General features: G+C 42.0%; 1 pseudogene; it reads right to left on the bottom strand.

The window, feature by feature from the left end:
* Positions 1–5222: 5222 nt before the first annotated feature.
* On the bottom strand, positions 5223–5823 carry LOC102858055 (annotated as a pseudogene).
* Between the last annotated feature and the right edge of the window lie 12317 nt (positions 5824–18140).

Raw genomic sequence — 18140 nt, forward strand, 5'->3', positions numbered from 1 at the left:
TCTCTCTCTCTCTTCCTCCCTTCCTCTCTTTTTCTTTCTTTTTTCTCCTTCCTTCCCTTTCTTTTCCTTTCATTCATTCATTTTCTGTGGAAGTAAAAAAGTCAAAAGGTTATCATTTGTGTTAGTAACTGAATACAGTCATGTCATCAGGACAGCTTCCCAAAATGTGCTCACAGACACCTCTACCTTAAGCCTCACAGGTTTGGGCTCGTGTTCCAAAGATCTCGGTCTTCCCAATATTGGCTCCCCACCTCCCCAAGGTGGAACAAGCTTGGGCCAAGGCTCTTAGCTGAGCTCTGGTTCTGTCCATGGGGACAGCAGTCCTAAGGTAGCTGCAGCTCATGTTGTTCTCTGGTTGGGCCATGGCTGCTGCTGCCGTCGGTGTGTCTGGAGCAAGAATTTCTGGGACCTTCTTCCTTCTTCTTCTTGGTTTGCAGGGCAAGTCCTTCCTTGTTCTTTGGACAGTCCTTGGTAGATTCAATACTCTCCTCCAACACCATAGGTCGGAAGCATAGATTTTCTTCCGTTATCCCCAATTTACAGATGTATAAGAAACAACTGAAAATACCGTGGCTTGGATCAGACACGCCTTAGTCTATAAGCTGACATCCTTGAGCTTTAGCTTAGCACTTTACTAAGAACCTTGACATCAGATTTGAGCTGTGTAATACTTCTGATTTCCTGACTGCTGCTACCGTAGGTGTTGATTGTGAATCTAAGTCCAATGAAATCTTTGACATCAGTCTTTTCTCCAGTATCATGATGTTGCCTGTTGTTGGTTCACTTGTATTTTTTTTGTTAGTCTTTTCCCCCCTCAGGTAAACAGTTTATTAGCAAGAAGGGAAAGGCCTAACAGGGAGAGTTAAAGCTGACTGCAGCAAGCCCTTTGGCAAAGCAAGTCTCAGTCTTTGCTGAGGGGTTAAAGTGGTTAGATTTTGTGAAATTTTTTCCCCCAAAGGAACTAAACTGTATTTATATTTTTTTTAAGTCTTAGGACATTTATTTATCAAGATTAGGATTCAAACACCATATTTCTAACACAGTGCTTTTTTTAGATATAAAGATAGATTAATGGGCAACCAATTAAAATGAAGACATATATCCTTTCTCCATACCTAGTCAGTCTGTATGCCGAGCAAATAATTTGCAAAGCCAGACTCTGTGATGAAGAATAATGGCATTGGGATTGGAGGAAGGCTCATTTTTTTAAATTAATTTAGTTTGTTTATTTTTCATTTCAATGAACATCTACAGAGATTTTGGAATTCCATTCATTCATTGTTGCACCCTTCTCCCCGCACAAACCCCTCCCCCCTCCCCCCTATTTTTTTTTTCTTTAACATGTTGCCACACACTTTTTAAATTGACGACCGTGCTTAGGAACACATTTGCCGTCATTTGTATCGATGTGTTAAACAGTGCTTTCCTTCCCCCCCCCCATATTTTTATTTTAGTGAAAGTTTATAAAGAGATTGGTTTTCATTAATTTTACACATTTTCCTCCCTTCCTCCTCTTCCTCTAGTTCACTTTGTGATGTTTATCCTGTTCCGCCTTTTTAATTGCCATATATAATGTCTAATTGTTCATTCTTTTAAAATGATCCTTCCCTTCACCTATTACATTTCATTATCTATGCATTCTTTTCCTGTTCTCTTCCCTCCTCACATCCATCCTGTTGTCATAACAGTGGTTTTATGCCCTAATTGCCCTTTTTGTGACGGATCCTTCATTCAGCATGATGTTTTTCATATTTATCCATGTTGTGTAGTGTTTTGCAAGGTCATTATTTTTCAGTGCAGTGTAATATTCCATTGTAAGGATGTACCACTATTTCTGTATCCATTTGTTTGTTGATTGGCACTTTAAACTGTTTCTATCTCTTTATTTTTGTGACTAATTCTACAATAAACCTGGGTGTGCATACATCTGTTTGTGCCACAGTTCTGATTTCTTTGCAGTATCTTATCAGTAGCAGGATAGCTGGATCAAATGGTATTTCAGTTTCCAACATTTTTTTTTCTCTCTGAGAACAAATCATTTATTTTAGACACAGAGAAAGGGAATAAGACATTCCCCACCCCATCTCCTTGTGGGTTTGTTTTTCACCCCTTATGCACAAGTTAGTTTTGGGAGTTTTTAAAAATCAAGACAAAGTCCACCTAAATAGTTCACCTAAGAGTATTTGCGGTGGATGATGTCATCTTCTCATTTGCTAATCAATATCTGCAGGCAGTTCTGTAAAGAGGTCAGAATGGAGATCCTCAACCACAGAGACTATCTGAGCTCCAGGGGAGCAATGGTTTTGATCTCCTCATACTGGGGACCAGTGCTGTGATCTTCTGCATCCTGTTGAAGAGACCTGGGTACATGGTGGACCCTTTGGACAGCACAACGTTGAAGTACAAGTCCTTGCTGAGGTTAATGTGATGCTTCATAATGGATTCACGGGTCATTTCACGGATCCCACAGGACTCCATGCCCACGATGGAGGGCTGGAAGAGTGGCTCAGGGCAGCAGAAACACCTGCTGCTGATGGTGATGACCTCTCCATCTGGCAGCTTGGAGCTCTTCTCCGGAGAGGACGACACAGCTGCAGTTGCCCATCGCCTGCTCAAAGTCCACGGTAACACAACCCAGTTTTCCTTTGATATCATGCCTAATTTCTCGCTCAGCCTTGGTAGTAAAGCAGTAGCTTCACTCGGTGAAGATCTACATGAGGTCAGGCTCTGGTGTCAGGGAGAGCATGTCCCTTATATATGAGCACAGTGTGTTTTACCCCATTGCCAGAATGCAGCCTGATGCTGGTGGTGCAGCTAGAGGCAAATCGTGACAGCGTGGCCTGGTGACCACATACAGGGCGGAACTGTCCAAGGTCTCAAACATGATCTAGGCCATCATCTCCTTGTTGGCCTTGAGAGTCAAGGAGGCCTCCGTCAATAGCACAAGCGACCACACACAGCTCATTATAGAAAGTTCGATGTCACTTCCTTTCCATGGCTTCTCAGTTGGTGACAGTGCCATGTTCAGTGGGGTGCTGAGGATCAGGATGCCTCTCTTGCTGTGGACTTCATCACTCACATAGAAGACCTTCAGGCCCATGCCCATCATGGGCCCTCCATGATGGAGGGGAAGACGGCCTGGGGGACGTCTTTCCCTGCTAAGCTGGCCTTGCAAGTTCTGGAGCCAGTGTTGACCACAAGCACAGCGATGCCACCTGCCGTGGTTACCTTGGGGGAGGCAGCAGTGGATGGGCTGTGGTGACTCTGCAGTGATGAGAAGCCGGTGCTCCTGGGATTGACATCTCTGCACTCAGTTGCCTAACTTTCTCCTCCTCGTTCTTCTCATCAGTAGTAGAAAGCCATTGCTTGCACCGTGTGTTGGGGAATACTCTTATCTGGGATATTTCCAAAGGAAATCTAAGACAGATGTGCCATCAAAAAACAGCTTGATTGTTCACGTTTACTCTCTGTCCTGTTGGAACTTCTTGTTTAGGGCTCCACATGATTTTGGACTATCAGATCTGATGAAGACGCACTTTATCTGTGGCCCACTGAGAGCAGTGGGCCTGACAGCGTTCTCAAAACCATCTGAGTGCAATCGTTCAAACAGTGGTCTTTGTCTTGCTTTGCTTTGGGGTTGGTGGAATTGTGACAACATTGTCCTGGTGAGTGTTAAAGTTGTTGAAAGATCCCTTTATGTGATCAAATATTTCCTTTTTACAGTCTTCCATCCTTTGTCCATGGTGCATCTTGACCTTCTTGTCCACCACATTTTTCAGTCATTTTAGAGCCCTGGTCTTGCCAGAGGGCCCCTGAGGGCCCAGCACATGTAGGCTCCAGAGCCTCCTCTCCTCTGGTGTCTCGTTCAGGTCCAAGACTGGCTCCAGGACCTGCTGCTCCCTTTTCTCCAGCAGTGGGTAACGGGTTTTTTCCCAGTCAGGAAGGAGCCATACATTATCATCATTCCTGGAGCCTTTGTCCTGGGATGTCCTTGGGTTCCTGTGAAAGAGCCAATTGGTAAAAGACTGCTTCCTTTTATCTGTGTTTTCTCTTCCACATCTCACCCAGTGAGCCAGTCTTAAAAGCAATATTTGTCTTTTTTCTACAGGGTGTAGGAAATGTTCTTGTCATGCAGAACTAGATGTAGAGCTGTCTGTCCACCTGGAAGAGACACAGTCACCTGCTGTTGGCTCACTGTTTCAGCATGTGGACACTCATGCTCCGGGAGTGGGTATTAGGCATCTTTCTGGCTACCACAGACCCATAAGCGATAATCATTCCTTGAGTGATTAATTAATTATTAGAGTCAACAATGACACACCCATGGTATCATTTGCTGTATCTATATTTGTTTGGACTTGTCAGATGAACTGGGGGTGTCTGGCCCAGAGGTCGCTAGCATTTGGGCTTGCTGGAATGGTAAAATACTGAAATGTCAGGCCACGCCTGCAGGGTAAAGGCAAGTGTCTTGGAAATCCTAGTGCCAGCTGAATGTGGCTTCTTGCTTCTTGAAGGAGAGGCAAGTATGGAAGGCTCCGGGTGCTTGTGGCTTTCTTTTTGTCACAAGTGGGTGTTGGCAGAGTGGACTTGCCAGATGAGCTAGGAGTCTCTGGCCCAGAGTTCACCAGGATTTGGACATGCTGGAATGGTAAAATATTGAAGGGCCTTCAGGCCTGTTTTTCATTATTTTTTATTTTAATTTTTTTAAGCCTTCAGGAGCATGTTTATTGTGTTTGAGATGATACATCAGGTGCTCTCTGAACTACAGAGGGTAAAAGGAAATCCTCTCCTTACAAACTGACAAAGGTCAAAGGTAAAACATTTTCACAACAGCATGTACCACATACTCAGAAATAGATCTGGGTTTAATACAAATGACATAATTTCCTAGTCATCTACAGCTACTTTTATAACTTCATACAGATAATGAATCAGGCTAAAAATGCACTATAATATTTGGTAGACTTCAGGACCAGTATCCTTAGTACATCACAAAATACATTTTGATATCCCAAAGAAGCAAGACTTGCAAGTAGGCGTTTTAAACAGCTACAAAGTTCTACTCTTGATAGCATTTACTCTCCCAGTCTCCAAAGATTACATGCAGAGAGTAGACTCAGTATAACATATACAGAGAAGTCCGTACCGTAAAGGCTATAAAGATCTGCAGCACAGTGCAAAGATGCCTTCTGCTCCTTCACACTGCATACAAATGAAGTGAATTATGTGGCGTATCTCTTGGTCCACTGTCTGGCTATCCTGTCATGTTCTGCTCTGTTGGTCAAATACTGAGTGGCTATGCGTCCAACCAGAGGATCCGCCGGGTTGCAGTCTGTCAAAAGGGAACAAATTGACAGCAAAACCTTTGATATAGTCAAAAGCAGGACTCCAGTTATCTTTAAGGTCGTCCAGACAGATGACTCCCTGACTGTTGATGTTGCAATGATAGATTCTGGTGTGGAAAGTAACCTTTGGTGGCTTAAATGGATAATCTGATGAAAATGTGATATCCGGAAAAAACACACCACCTTCATATACAGAACCTGGTGGGCCAAGTATAGTTGGTCTCCATTCATAAATGTTATCTCCTTTAGGCCCAGTGTTGCAGTTAGGAGGAGGATCAATTCCTTCTTAATTCTTTTAGCACTAGTGGATAACTTAGCAGTGGTTTTGCTAGAGAGTTTGGTGTTTTTCTTCTGCTGGGTGGCAGAAGGTTTTCGTTCTTCTTGTCCCTCAGTCTCTGGAGTCTCGCTGGTCTGCATCTGAACTACCACTGGTGGTGCCGGGGCTCTCATCGTCGGATTTTTGCCCATCACTGGACATCTTGGTGAAGTTATTTCTCGGAAAAAAAAGCTGCTCTAGCCGTTTCCACGGCCAGCAGCGAAGATTCATCCGGCCAAGAGCGAGCTGCCACCCTGGGAAAAGCAGAATCCGAACTGCACCTTCTGCAAAGCTCCCAATGCCACCAAGGTTCCTCGCACAACTTTTACACTGCGGACCGACATTTTTTCCAAAATAACGAGGCAGGGGCGGGGGGGATCCAGAGAAAAACAAACAAACAAACAAACAAAGCCCCAAGAAGTGCAACAAATTTCCGCGCCCGCGGAGGCGAACCGCGATCGGTGGCTGCGGGCCACGTTGCTCCACGGCCCTTTGTGGGGAGAGCCGTGCGGGGCCGCAGGCAGCGCTTGTGGCGCTGGGTGCCAAGTGATGCGAGCAGCCCGGCTGGCCCCGCCGCGGCTCGCCTGCTTTTCATTATTTTTGTTCAAACATTTTTCTAGGTCGTATAGCCCTGGTGTGACCACTTGCTGTGCAGAAGTAACTTGCAGTTGCTGTGAAGCTGAACACTGTGACACTGGTGTGTCAAATGCATTAAGAGTTACCCATGGTGGACAGTGTTTGGTGGCGCTCCCCAATTAAAGCAAGTTGATGAGGCCAGGTTTCTCAAGGTTTCCAGCATTACCTCCCTGTAGAGTTTTCTATAAGCAAAATTCAGAAAAATCCACTCTTCCTGGCCATGACTCCATCTTCAACAACCAATAGTTCCATCCATGCTTGCAAGGAGCAGCCTGGTTGTACTTTCTCCAATCATGATTGTTTGTTTATTTGACAATCCATGGGGTATGCAGTACTCTTCTTTAACATCATAACTGAAAAGCATGGATTAGTCTCCTGTCTTCCTAGTCCATTTTCTCACTTTTAACTATCACTGTGTCAAGAAATCTGGAAGACAACTTCCTCACCAACTGACTGGAAGAGATCTATATTTATTCCCACACCAAAAAAAGGTGATCCAACAGAGTGTAGAAATTATTGAATAATGTCATTAACATTACACGCAAGCAAAATCCTACTGAAGATTATGAGATAATGATTTTAACAGTACATCGACAGAGAACCACCAGAAATACAAACTGGGTTTAGAGTAGGCCATGATACTAGGAAGATCATAGCTAATGTCAGATGGACCTTAACTGAAAGCAGAAAATACCAGAAGAATGTCTATCTGTGTTTCATTGACTATGCAAAGGCATTTGACTGTGTGATCACACCAAATTGACTAACTTGAAGAAGAATGGGAATCCCAGAACACAATCCCAGATTGTGCTTTTGTAAAACTTGGAAGCAGTCATCAGAACAGAGCAAGGAAACACTTGTTGTTGTTGTTAGGTGCCCTCAAGTCTAGTACAACTCATAGCAACCTTGTAAACAGCCGATCTGAACCCCGTCCTATGCTGTGTGATCTTGGCACTTCCTGGTTGAGGGTCTTCCTCTCCTTTGCTGACCCTCCACCCTTCCAAGCATCATGTCCCTCTCCAAGGAATAGCCCCTCCTAGCAACAGGACCAAAGTAGGTGAGGTGAAGCCTCATTATCTTTTCCTCCATAGAGCACTCTAGCTGCACCCTCTCCACGACATATTTATTTATTCTTTTGGCAGTGTGTAGGATGTTCACTGCTCTTCTCCAATACCACAACTCAAATTCTTCTGTCAATTAATTCTTCTGTCATGCCTGTCCATTGTCCAGCTCTCAGATGCATAGCAAGTGACTGAAAAAATCATGGCCTGAATCAGACACACCTTAGTCTTCAAACTTTCATCATTACCCTTCAATAATTTGGAGAAACCCCAAACTATAGACTATCCCAATGCAATACGTCGCATCCCGATTTCCTGACTGCTGGTACCAAGGATATTAATTGTAGATCCAAGTAAAATGAAGTTGACAGATATAATATCTGTTAATCTCTCCTTCTCCCAAGGAGAAGCTGGAGGATTCCTTTTTACTCTTGGGAAAAGTTTTTTTGATACAAAGATCTTCTTTTTAGAAGATCCCATTCCTCTCTTTTATTGTCTTCTGGTTGTGGGTTTTTTTATTATGCATGAAAGTCTATTTGTGCCATAGATTAGGGCTTCTAGATATGTTCCTGGGTTTTTTTCTTTTTCTCTGATGATCTTTATAGCTTTGAGTTTTATCCCTACATCACGGATCCACCTCAAGTTGGTTTTTTTGGTGTATGGTGTGAGGTACTAATCTTGTTTCAGGTTTTTTGCAGATGGATGTCCAGTTTTGCCTGAACCACTTGTTAAGAGGCTGTTGTTTTCTAATTTAATAGATTTCATCTCCTTGTCAAAGAGCAGTTGACCATAGATAGATGGATTGATTTTTGGCTTATTGATTCTATTCCTTTGATCTATGTGTCTGTACCTGAATCAGTACCATGCTGTCTTGACTGTTAGTATGTTTTGAGGTCAGAGAGTGTGATGCCTTTTTTTTTCTTTTTCAATAGGACTTTATTTATTTGGGGTCTCTTTGCTTTCCAGACAAAATTATAAATCGCTTTTTCTGTCTTGTTGAAGAATGGTGTCAGTATCTGTATTGTGCGTCCATTGAATTTGTAGGTTACTTTTGATATAATTATGATTTTCCACAATATTGAATCTTGTCCATGAGCATGGTATATGCTTCCGTTTACAAAGACCTTCTGTTGTTTTTGTGGTTGTGTGTTGTATTTCTCTTTATAAAGGCCTTTTTGTGTCTCTAGTTAGATTTGGTCCTAAGCTGTCCTTGTGATTAGCTATTGTTAGTGATATATATTGATTTTTCTTACTTTTCTGTGTTCTCTTTGTGTAGAAAAATCTGACTGATTTTTACGTGTTGATCTTGTGTCCTGATACTTTGCTGAATTGATCAACCATAGCCAACAATTTTCTTGCTGGATCTTAAAGGCGTTCTAGGTATACTATCATGGCATCTGTGTAGAGATATCATTTTACCTCCTCTATGGCAATAACCATGCTCAGGCCTTTCGTTCATAGGGTCACTATGAGTCGTCTATAACTCAATGGCACCTAACAACAATAACAACGACGACAGAGAGAGACCTACGTTGGCCTAGTGGAAAGAAAGTTATGCTACCAAGCCGAAGGTGGGTGATTTTAATCTGTGGCCCTCAGGCTGGGTTCACATTGTTTTCCTGTCAAACATTCTTCTAGATGGTATAGCACTGGTCTGTGTGTTGCTGTACAGAGGTAACTCATGGTTGCTGTGATGCTGAAGACTGTGACAGTGATGTGCCAGTCGTGGTAATGGTTACCCGTGGTGGACAGTGTTGACTGGAGCTTCTTGACTAAAACAAGCCTGGAAGCAGGAGCGGCATCCACTTCCGAAATGGCTTAACTCCGGAAACTCCATGTATGAACAGTGCTCAGGCCTTTCATTCATAGGGTCACTATGAGTTGTCTACGACTCAGCAGCACCTAACAACAAACAGCATGGCAATATGCATGCTTCTTATTTCCTTTTCTTGCATTATTGCTCTTGCTTAAATCTCCACTATAATATTGAATAGTTGTTGTGATTGTGGGCTTCCTTGCCTGGTCCCTGTTCTCGGGGGGAATGCCTTTAATCTATCTCCATTGCATATGATGCTGACTGTTGGTTTATAGTATATGATTTTAAGCATGTTGAGGAAATACCCCTCTAGGCCTTTTTTGCTGAGTATTCTTATCAGGAAATGATGTTGTTGTTGTTGTTGTTAGGTGCCTTCAAGTCGAGACCATCTCATAGTGAACCTATGAAAACCAGACCTGAACCCTGTCCTATCTTGTGCCATTCTCATAATTTCTGATGCACTTGAGTCCAAATTTACGGTCACTGTTCAGTCCATCTCATTGGTGTCTTCCTGTCTTTCACTGGCCCTCCATCCTTTCAAGCTCGATAGCCCTTTTCAAGGAATGACCTCTCCTATAATATTCTCTAGTGTGTAAGCCACAGTCTCACCATCCTTACCTCTAAGGAGCACTTGGCTGCACTACTTTCCCTGATATATCTGATATTCCTGATATATTGAGGATTTGACAATCCGTAGACTATTCAGTGCTCTTCTCCAAAACCACAATTCAAATGCATCAATTCTTTTTCTGTCATTATTAGTCATTTTCCAACTTTCAGATGCTTAGCAAATGATTGAAAAGACCATGCCTGAATCAGGTGCACCTTAGTCTTCAAACTGATATCATCGCTCTTCAGAATTTTGGAGAGGTCCCTGACAGTGAACTTGCTCAAAACAAGGCATCTTCTGATCTCCTGACTTTTGGCATGAAGGGTATTAATTGTGGATCCAAGTAAGAGAAAATCATTGACAATTTCAATCATTTCTCCATCTATCATGATATTGCCTATTGGCCCACTGGTAAGGAACTTTGCTTTCTTGATGTTGAGAGGTAATCCATATTGAAGGCTATGGTCTTTGATCTGCAGCAAGCATTTCAGAGTCCCCTCACTTTCAGCAAACAAGGTTTTATCATCTGTAAAACACATGTTGTTATTGTTGAATCTTCCTCTGATACGTATGCCATGTTCTTCTTCATAGAGTCCAGCTTCTCTAATTATGTGTTCAGCGCACAGATTACATAGGTATGAAGAAACAATACAACCCTGTCATTCACCTTTCCCAATCTGAAACCATGTAGTGTTCACTTTTTCTGTTTGGACCATAGCTTCTTGGTCTACACATAAATTTCCTATGAACACAATTAAGTGTTCTGGGACTCCCATTCTTCTCAATGTCAGCAAAAGTTTGATATAATCCAGTCTAATGTCTTTGCATAGTCAATAAAACACAGACATTCTTTTGGTAATTTGTATTCTCAGCCAGGATCCATCTGACATCATCAGTGACATACATAGTATCATGGCCTGTTCCAAAACAAGTTTGAACTTCTGGTTGTTCCCTGTCAATATACTGTTCCAGCAAATATTGGATGATCTTCAGCAAAACTTGCTTGCATGTGTTATTAATGTTATTGCTTGATAATTTCCACATTCTGTTGGATCACCTTTCTCAGAACATGGAACTCTTCCAGTCAGTCAGCTATGTAACTGTCTTCTAAATTTCCTGGTGTAGACTGGTGAGCATGTTTAGAGTTGCATCTATTAGCTGAAATGTGTCAGTCAATATTCCATCTATTCCAGGGCCGTATTTGAAAGGCTGTTGGATTTTGTCAACAGCCTTTCTCACATCAATTGAGATGATCATGTGAATCCTGTGCTTTATTTTATTGATATGATGGATTGCACTTATTTTGCTTATGTTGAACTAATGATTTATTAGCCTTTTGGTACATTGTTGGATTCTATCATCTAGGAGTTTCATCTCTATGTTCATGAGAGATCTTAGTCTACAGTTTTCTTTTTTGGTGTAGTCTCTTTACCTGGCTTTGGTATCAAGGTTATGTTTGCTTTATATAATGAATCTAGGAGTGTTCCTTCTTTTTCTGTTTTCTGAAAAAGTGTGTGTAGAACTGGTGAAAACTTCTCTCTGAGTGTTTGGTAAAATTCACTGATAAATCCATCTGGCCCAACTTCTTGGGTTATTTCCTCAGCATACAGATTAAAGTGGGCAAAGAATACAACTCTTTCACACATCTTTCCTGATTTTCAACCATGCAGCATTCCCTTGTTTTGTTTAGATAACTCCTTCTTGGTTTATGTATAGGTTTCCTATGAACACAAGTAAGTGTTCTTGATTCCCATTCTTCTCAGTGTTAGCCATAAGATGTTATGAGCCACACAGTCAAAAGCCTTTGCATAGTCAATGAGTAATTATGTTTCTTGTATTCTTTGATTTAATCCTAGGTCCATCTGACATGAGCAATGATATCCCTCCTTCCAAGGCCTCTTCTGACTCCACTTTAAGTTTTTCACAGTTCTTTGTCAATTTACTATTATTACCATTTTAAAATAATTTACTATTATTATCATTTTAAAATAATCTTCAGCAAGACTTTATTTTTTGGTACAATAGTAAAGATATTATTAGATACTATTTGCACTCCATTGGATTTTATTTTTTTTTTAGTTAAAACTATTATTAATCTCTTTCCATCAGTTGGCCAGGTGGCTGTCTCCCAGGTTCCTTGACATAGATTAGTGCACACATCCAAGGATACATCTGTTTCCTGAGACATTTCAGTTGGTATTCCATTAATTCCTGGGGTCTTATCCCCCCCTGCCCCGCCCCCAGTGCTTTCAGTGTGTAGCTTGGACTTTCCACCGTGCTAACCGTAACCTTTGGTGGAAAGAATGCACAGAGTCACTGCAATAAACAGAAGTAAAGAATTGATTGATACTGAGCCATTTCAGGAAGTGTTCATAGTATATAGCAAGAACTTTTTTGGGTAATTATTGAATTATTCATCCTTATCTGATCCCCTTGCAATCCTGTTTCTCAAGATCACTTGAAACCCTCCATCTTTTATGGTCTGAAACCTCACACCCCTCCTCGTCCCCTGCCTTTCTGGGGCCAAGTTCAAGAATAACCAAGAAAGGCCAAGGAGAGTCCCCAGAGGTATCAGCTGCCAAGAGAGAGTTGGGGTGGTGGGGCTGAGAGAGCAGGGAATTATGAAAGAGAGGCAGACAGGCTGAAACTTCAGTGTGGGTGGAAGCGGTCACTTTCCCTCTTCCCTTTCCCCAGCCCTGACACACCTGAAGTATAAGTGGAAGCTGACAGTGCACAATATTGTGTACTCTTCCTGTCCGAGGCCTGTGTCTTGACCCCTCCCTGCTCATCTTGGCAGGCCTGGGTTCCCTGCAGGCTGGAAAGCTGCACAGGGCTTGGTCCCAACACAGTCGAGTAGTTCTTAGTTTCCCTACAGAAGGCTAGGCCTCACAGGGCATGAGTGAACAGGAGCTTTCCTAGACTGACCGAGAGGCTATCAGGAAGGCAGAAAGTGTAAAATCCCCATCAGTTCTCAGCTCGGCATTATGTTGTGATTGACTCACTGAGCCAGATGCGCAATGAACAACACAGTGCCTCCATCCGCCCACTGAGCCAATGAACAGATACTCTCTCAACACCTATTCTGTCTTAGGTTCCTAGAGCTGATACAGTGAGACCTGCAGAAGCCAGAGCCCATATGTCTTAGCTCTCTAATGCTGCTATAACAGAAATACAAGAAGACAGCTTAGACAAATTTCTTCTTTCATAATTTCTTCAACTCTCTATCATTGAATCAAAACAGACTCATAAGTGACCCTCCAAATGGTTGTCAGACGCTGTAAATCGAACAGGAGGAGTTACCTCAACTTTTTTCCTCTGAGCTGCTGGTGGATTCGAACCATCAGAGAGACACCATCTTTGGTATAACAGCACAACTCCCTACTGACTTTGCCACCGTAGCCCCCCACTTGAACAGTTTAGGAGACTAGAAGTCTGAATGCAGGGTGCCAGCTGTAGGAAAAGGTTCTTTGTTTCTCTGTCTTTCGGGGTCTAGCAAGCTCTCAATGCCATGACCATGGAGTCACATGACATGGTCTGCTTCTGTCTCTTCTTTCTAGATGGTATCTTGGATCTCTGCTCACTTTTATGCCTTGAAGATTAACTTTAAATATAGCATAATCCTATAAGTTGTATCTTGCCGCAGTACCACAGCGCCAAGTTGTTGTGAGATGCCTTCTGGTGGACTTGTAGCAACTTCCAGCAGATGAAAATCTTGTCCTCTCCCTGCTCCATTCTAACAACCTCCACCATCCTCCACACTCAAGCCTGTTGTTGGCAGTCACTGCCTCAGTCCATCTTTTTGTATCACGCACAAAATTTGTAAAATGTACAATGTGCATTTTATTTTGTTGTGGAATTGTTCAACTCCCATATTCATAGATTTGGACACAATTGATGTCACAATATAGCACAACTTCTCGATGAGAAATTTTCAGTAAAATCCATTCACATAACTTTTATTCTCTAAAAATGAATTTATTTCCTCAAGGATTGGTTTATTTTTCTTATACAGAGCTACATGAGAATTCTGATAAAATAGAAATGTAATATTCTGATAAATATCTTTTTTTTGGTGTTTCATGTGCACATTTATTTGCGTAAACATCATTCATGCTCCGTCCACATTTTCTCCAAGTGGACTTGTCCACAGCCTACCTGCACTGGTTTGGTGCAGGACCATAACTTGCTCTTTAAAGTGCTACCTAAGAATACAGTCATTGCAATGCAAATTTTTCATCAAACTTGATCAACAAGCCATCACATATCTGGAAAACATTTTTTAATGAAGGGTTGACGTACATTGAAAAATATTTACAAAGCTAAATAAAACATAAAACGGTGCATTACTGACCAGGTGGTAGCTGAGCAAACTGGACAGTTTTTGTCTAACACCTCCTCATGCATAAAACAGGAATGCTAAGAAAATTTACCCAAAGGTCACCCGAGTTTGTTTTGCAGGACTTGCCAGTGTCCTCATCACCGAGCCGGCTGCTTTGGTAATCATGTCGGGCAGGTTTGGCCAGTGGGGAGAGGGCCTGGCGTCTGGGTCTACACTGATAATGAGGTCAGCCTCCCATCTGGAAGGAATAGGGTTCTGACTCCCAGTGTCCACCAACTTGCACTCTGAGGTTTCATGACGAGAGTCCCTGGAGCTTATTACCTGGAAACACCCACATTCGTTGGCAGTCTGATAAATATCTTTTGATTTTCTTTAAAAAATGTACTTAGAAACATTCATTGTGGCAAAGCAAAAATATATTTTGCATACTAAATGCTGAATTTTGTGCCCTTTTAAAACCTTAATTATTAGCACATGTATATTACTGAATATTACATGAATATTACTCCTGGAGTAATATTCAGGACTGTGTCGTATACAACAGACAATTTAAAAAAATGATATTTACTCGATACATAATCTAAAGTTCTTTGTGTTGAAGAAATATTAATGTTTCTAGTATTTTTTGATATTGTAATATTTCTGTCAAGTACATATATATAATGATAAAACCTTGAAATTGTGTGATGATTCCCCATGATCTGAATAACCATCCATGTTATTAACCCTTGTTCTATTCAGACAACTGCTTCTTTGTCTATGTATAAGTTTCCCATTAACACAGGTGTTTCTGAATAACGTTCTTCTCAGTTATATCAATAATTCTTTATGTTCCATACTCTCAAATTCCTTTGCATAGTCACCAAGTTGTGCCAAGAAATCTGGCAGCTCCACTTCCATAAACCCCATGAAACCTCCAGAAACCCCATGAACCCGGAGAAAGGATGAAAGTCACACAAGTGTTAAGGACTTTTGTTCATAGGGTCGCTATGAGTCGCCTACGACTCGATGGCACTTAACAACAACATCAACATCAACATCAACATCACTAATATCACACACTAGCAAAATCCTACTGAAGATTATCCAGAAAAGACTTGAACAGTACATTGACAGAGAACTACCAGAAATACAGGCTGGGTTTAGAAGAGGTTGTGGCACTAGGGACATTATTGCCAATGTCAGATGGATCTTGGCAGAAAGCAGAGTACCAGAAGAATGTGTATCTGTGTTTCATTGACTCTGAAAAGGCAGTTGACTATGTGGATCACAATAAATTGTGGCTAACCTTGAGGCAAATAGGAATCTCAGTACACTTGATCGTGCTTATATGAAACCTATACTTGGAACAAGAAGCAGTCTTCAGAACGAAGCAAGGAAATACTGCATGGTTCAAAATCAGAAAAGGAGTGCATCAGGGATGCATCCTGCCCCTGTACCTTTTCAATCTGTATGTAGAACGGATCATTCAGGAAGCAGGGCTTTATGAGGAGAAGTATGGCATCAAGATTGGAGGAAGACCCATTAACAACCTACGATATGCAGATGACACAGCCTTGCTTGATGAAATTGAGGAGGACCTGGAGCACTTGCTACAAAAGGTCAAGGACTGTGGTCTTCAATATGGATTGAAGCTCAACATCAAGAAGACAAAGATTCTCACCACTGGGCCAATTGACAGCACCATATTAGATGGAGAAGAGATTGAGGTTGTTAACAATTACAGCTTGCTTGAATCCACAATTAACACTCTTAACACCAGCAGTCAGGATATCAAAAGACGAATTGCATTGGGAAAATCTGCTGTCAGGGACCTCTCCAGAGTGCTGAAGAGCAACGATGTCAGTCTAGATACAAAGGTGTGCCTAATCCAGGCCAGGGTCTTCTCAATTATGTGTTATGCTTCAGAGAGTTGGACAGTGACTAAGGATGACAGAACAATAGATGCTTTTGAGTTGTGGTGCTGGAGAAAGAGTCCTGAACATACTCTGGCCTTCCAAGAAAACAAATTGACCTGTCTTGGAGAGAGTGAAATCAAGTCTTTCCTTGGAGGCTAGGATTTTGAAGCTTCGCCTCACTTACTTTGGGCATGTGGCCAGGAAAGATCAGTTCTTGGAGAAGGACAATAATGCTCGGAAGGGTGAATGGACAGTGTAGGAGAGGGAGACCCCGGGTGAGATGGATTGATACAGTAACTGGATTGATGGGGTTGTGTGTCAGAGTTGGTGAGACTAGCTCAGGACAGGGAAGGGTTCAGAGCTACTGTACATGGTATCGCTGTGCATTGCAGGTGACTCAATGGCACATAACAACAATAACATACTATGACAGGTTTGGAAGCAGCAGTGGCAACCACTTTCTAAGTAACATTCCTCTGGAAACTCCGTGAACTTTGATAAATGTCAATAGTTGTAGAGGGGCTTCGGACCTTTTTTTCCTAGGATCATTATGAGTTGTGCTCGACTTGAAGGCAATCAAAAACAACAGTCAGTAAGTAGAATTCTTTCTGTTATTCTCTCCCCGTAGCCAAGTTTTATCTGACACCAACAACAATATCTTTCCTTCCGTTGCCTCTTCTGAATACATCTTGAATTTCTGGCAGTTCTCTTGATTACATGTTCCAGTTATTTTAAAATAAACTCTGGCATGACTTTATTTTTGTGTAATATTAATGATACTGTTTTGTCATTTCTGCACTCTGTTGGATCACCTCTTTTTTTGAAATGAGAACTAATACTAATCTCTTCCCGTCAGTTTTGCTAAATAGCTGTCTTCCAAGTTTCTTGACATAGACTAGTGAGCACATCCAAGGCTGCATCTGTTTCCTGAGGACACTTCATTTGGTATTCCATCAATTCCTGGGGACTTATTTTTTGCCAGTGCCTTCAGTGTAGCTTGAACTTACTCTCTCGGTACCATTGGTCTTTCCAATATGATAAGCCTAACCCTAGGTGAAAAGAATACAGAGTCTTTGTACTAAAAAGAATTCAAGAATTGTTTGATGCTGAACCATTTCAGAAGGTGTTAGTAATATATAGCAAGAACGTTATTAGGTAATTCTTTCATAAATCATTCTTGCCTGACCCCCTTACAGTATTGCTTCTCAAGATCCCTCAAAGCCCTCCAGCTCTTATGGTCTGAGACTCTACAATTTTTCACATTTACCACCTCTCCTTCCCCTGCCTCACTGGGGCAAAGTTCAAGAATAATCAGAAAAGGCCAGGGAGAGTCCTCAGAAGGTCTTTCTTTTTGCCTTAATTTTCTTGGTATCAGCTGCCAAGAGAGGGTTGGTGTGGATCTAGAAGAGCAGGGAATTATGGGAGAGCTGGAAACAGGGTGAAACTTCAGTGTGAGAACCATCACATTCCCTCATTCTTCTCTACAGCCCTGACACCTTCAAGCCATAGGGAAAGCTGACATGGCACAATATTATCTGCTTTTCATGTCTGTGGTGTGTGTTTCAACCTATCCCTGCTCATCTTGGCAGGGCTCTGATGCTGTTGGCAGCCTGGGTTCTCTGCAGGACGTGTGTGTGTGTGTGTGTGTGTGTGTGTGTGTGTGTGTGTGTAGAATAGTCCTTGATCTCTTTCCAGTTGTCTGGGCCTCACAAATCATAAATAAACAGGAAGTTTCCTGGGCTGAGAAGCTATCAGGAAGACAGAAAGTTCTGAAACCCTTAGGCACCAATTCTCAGGATTACAGTACGTCAGGATTGACACAGTGAACCAGATGCACAGTGCCTCCATCCCCCCATCCATTTATCCATCCATCCTCCAAATCTCTGAGCACCTATTTTGTCACTCTCTTAGGGCTACTACAGTAAGAACTACATGAGCCAGAACCTTAGTTCTTAGTTCTCTACTGCTCAGTTCTCTACTGTCTTAGTTTTCTACTGCTGCTATAACAGAAATACAAGTGGGTGGTTTAAACAGACAAATTTATTCACTCAACAGTTTCCTCAACTCATTGACGTTGAGTTGGAACAGATTCATAGCTGACCTTCCGTCAGGTTTTTAC

The sequence above is a fragment of the Elephantulus edwardii genome, unplaced genomic scaffold, assembly GCF_000299155.1.
Source record: "Elephantulus edwardii isolate Elephantulus edwardi_28Jun2011 unplaced genomic scaffold, EleEdw1.0 scaffold00315, whole genome shotgun sequence".
Lineage (NCBI taxonomy): Eukaryota > Metazoa > Chordata > Mammalia > Macroscelidea > Macroscelididae > Elephantulus > Elephantulus edwardii.